Consider the following 4,145-nt stretch of genomic DNA (forward strand, 5'->3'; position numbering starts at 1 on the left):
TCCAAACTATGGAAATAATTTTTATCCAGTATAGTATTAATATAGTTATCTTCTACTTTATAAACAAGATGTTTCCCCCTAAAAATAAAGAGTTTTAAATTAGTACTAGTAGTAGTAAATCGGTTGATGTGATCATCAATAAGGCAGAGGAGAAAAACAGTATCTCAAACCACATTACATGAAAATCACCAGCCATCAAGTGAATAGGAGAAAGAATAAGTAACTAGAGTTTGAGCTCTCCTATCTTTCCTTCTATGAGTGGAAAGGACTTCTTAAGTAATATAACATCTCAAAACGTATTCAAGAAAAATTGGCATGATTCATCCATACAATAAGTTAAGAATGTCTATATGGTGAATGACACCAAAAATGAAGTTTAAAAATTTTCAAAAAGAAAGAAGTATCTGCATCATATATGGCAAAAAGTGGAAACAGATATATTAAATAAATATATCATATATTAAAACATACAAAAATACATAGTATATATATGTTACATACATTATAATCCATACATGTAATATAAATACAAAATATAAATCCATAACATAAAGAGTTTTTACAAAGCAATGACAAAGCATCAGACAACTTATCTTAGCCAGTTTCCCCAGAAAGCAAACTTGAGGCAAAAAAAAAAAAAAAAAGTTATGTGCCTCCACTTTATTAGGTAGTCCAGGGAATTGGGGGTGTGAAGTATGTGGTTAACATATGTCCAAACTTCAAGGAAGCATCTCAATACAGTATTACAACTAACTCCAGATATTCTTGCCAAAACACTGAATTCTGAATCATAGGTGAGTAGCCCCCAATCTGTAAATCCTGCTTTGTCCAGCCTAAAAATCTTCCCCCTTGGTTCAAACTTCTCAATGTCCTTCCCAACATGTTTTGCCCTGGTCCTTGCTGGCATATATTAACCAGGCCCTTCAACTTGTTGGTGCATAGGAAATATTTCTCCTGGAGCAGGGACTGTACTTTTCCTACTCAGACTATACTGAGACCTGATCCTTGTTATTGGCCCGGAAGTAATAAGGGTTGTGAGGTATAAGCATCATCTACCAAGTACTTTCTTTCAGGTAAGGTCGTTACATGACCTCCAGGCAAAGAAAAGGCAGTTTTCTGGTAAGCAGGAGGCAGATCCTTCTGTGGGCCTAGAAGTTTCAGAGAAATTTATATGTTCAATATATTCTCCGGTTCGTTCATTCATATATACCCATTCCAGACCTAAGGTCTTTCTCTTATCTTACCAATGTCTGACTTTTACATAAAAGCTTTTTGAAGCTGCACATTAAATCTGTTTGCAGCTCTGACATCCTTACAGTTAGAGGTTAGGCCTTAATTTTAGCATAATCTCTGTTTCTCTCTCTCTCCCCCTCACCGCACCCCACCGCATAGTTTTTGTAACAGAAGCTACAATCTTTATAATTTTCGTTGCCTCTCTACTATTTAGTTCACTAGATGTTCTCTATCCCAATGTTACCTTTCACCAATTAACCATAGATAAAATCCTTAATAATTGTGAAGCCAGTGCATCCCAGGGATTATGGCCACTCCACTTGCCACCTGAAGCAGGGCTCCTATTGCCTTCAGAATGGTGAGTAATCCATCTCCAAAATCCCATTCTGAGGCTCTGTGTTCTAGAGCCACTCCTAGTACTTATTTATGGTTGTGTCTCACATTACTGAAAGTTTACCCCAGGGGGCTTTAAGCTCCCCAGACCACAGGCATGAGTTCCAAACAGATTTCAACTGTCATGTTGTGCCCACATGAAGCAGTGAGAGCCCCTACAGAGTTGGTTGCTTCAGTAGTAGCTGGAACAGAACAAGTATCCAAGGTCTCAGGATATATGGCTCAGAGATAGCACATAAATGGTATCTGGTATACATCCAGGCAATTCACAGAAAATAACTTGAAATGGCCAATGAACATATCTTGTTATATATACAAGCTCACTAGTAATCAACAGAATACCATATTATAAAAGAATAATGAGATATCAGCTGTAATCAATCACACTGGCAAGCATTAAAAAGAATAATAATTTTTAACACTGACATGGGTGTATAAAAATGATCCTTCCTAATGACAATTCTATCCTATGGAAAGGAGAACATAAAATTTAGAGAATAGCTGGCATAATTTACAATGTTATGCCTCTCTGCACCTTTCTCTCACACATAGGACAAACTCATTTCTCCTCAAGGGAGACAACCTTAAGTCCAATTATCTTATCTAGCTCAAACTCCAAGATCTCATGCACAGGTCTATCCTCCTATCCATCTGGTTCAAATATTATTCCTTATGATACCCTAAATTATAAATTAAAAAGACAAGTTATCTGTCTCCTCATCTTTGACCCAAATACAGTGGTGAAGCAAAGGTAAAATATCTGCATTAAAAGCGATCTTTTAAAAAAAATGATTTTATTGAAGTGTAGTTGATTTACAATGTTATGTTAATTTCTGCTGTACAGCAAAGTGATTCAGTTATACATTACATGTATGTATGCATATATATATACATATATATATTCTTTTTCATATTCTTTTCCATTATGGTTTATCATAGGATATTGAATATAGCTCCTCTTGTAGAATTTTGCTGTTTATCCATTCTGTATATAATAGTTTGCATCTGCTAACCCCAAACTCCCAATCCAACCCTCCCCCACTCTTCCTCCCCCTTAGCAACCACAAGTCTCTTCTCTACGTCTGTCTGTTTTTGTTTTGTAGATAAGTTCATTTGTGTCATATGTTAGATTCCACATATAAGTGATATCATATGGTATTTGTCTTTCTCTTTCTGACTTACTTCACTTAGTATGATAATCTTTAGGTACATCCATGTTGATGCAAATGGCATTATTTCATTCCTTTTTATGGCCAAGGAGTATTCCATTGTATAGATGTACCACATCTTCTTTATCCATTCCTCTGTTAATGGACATTTAGATTGTTCCCATGTCTTGGCTATTGTACTTAGTGCTGCAATGAATATTGGGGTGCATGTATCTTTTCAAATCAGAGTTTTCTCCAGATATATGCCCAGGAGTGGGATTGCTGGATCATATGATAGCTCTATTTTTAGTTTTTTAAGGAACCTCCATACTATTCTCCATAGTGGCTGCACAAATTTACATTCCCACCAACAGTGTAGGAGGGTTCCCTTTTCTCCATACCCTCTCCAGCATCTGTTATTTTGTAGACTGTTTAATTATGACTATTCTGACCTGTGTGGGGTGGTACGTTGTTGTGGTTTTGTATTTTTCTAACAATCAGTGATGCTGAGCATCTTTTCAACATCATTAGTGAGGTTGAGCCTGTTGTCCATCTCTATGACTTCTTTGGAGAAATGTCTATTTCGGTCTTCTGCCCATTTTTCGATTGGATTTTTTTTTTTTTAATTGAGCTGCATGAGCTGTTTGTATATTTTGTAAATTAAGCCCTTGTTGGTTGCATCATTTGCAAATATTTTCTCCCAGTCTGTAGGCTGTCTTTTTATTTTGTTTATGGTTTCCTTTGCTATACAAAGCCTTGTAAGTTTGATTAGGTGCCATTTGTAAAAGCCATCTTTAGGGAAAAAAAAAAAAAAAGGGAAACATCCAGCTTTGATTGATTTATAAGAATTATGGGATCTTGCTGATCAGGCATTTTAAGTACCCTTTTCTTGGGACTTCCGCAAAGTCCTCAGAAATATGCTTTATGGGATGAATTCCTTTATCTATTGCTTGACCTAGACCCTTGACTAGGCTTCTTTTAAACCAGTTACTATCTGCCTGAGCTCATCTCTTTTTCTAGTACCTTGTTACATGCAACAAATAATCAATACACAATAACTACAGCTTTTTCTAACTTCTTCCTTTAGAGCTACAGGTTCTGTGGGTAGTTTGTCTTGATAGAATAGGAAATATTCAGTCTAAACATTTTACTCCATATAATAGTGTCTTCATATTTTTATTCTCACCATCTGTTTTCTCCCTGCTTAACACAAAAAGTAAAGCCAGTGTTGCCTGTTTTGTCTTGTGTTACAACAGTCTGACTCAACTTACTAATTTCTGCATTATTATTAGTGTTAGGGCTATAAGAATTACAGTAGCAAATACATGCTAAAATTTTAATATCTTAATCCAATAGAAGTTTATATTTCTC

This window comes from Lipotes vexillifer, unplaced genomic scaffold, assembly GCF_000442215.2.
Source record: "Lipotes vexillifer unplaced genomic scaffold, Lipotes_vexillifer_v1.1 scaffold1350, whole genome shotgun sequence".
NCBI classification, from domain to species: domain Eukaryota; kingdom Metazoa; phylum Chordata; class Mammalia; order Artiodactyla; family Lipotidae; genus Lipotes; species Lipotes vexillifer.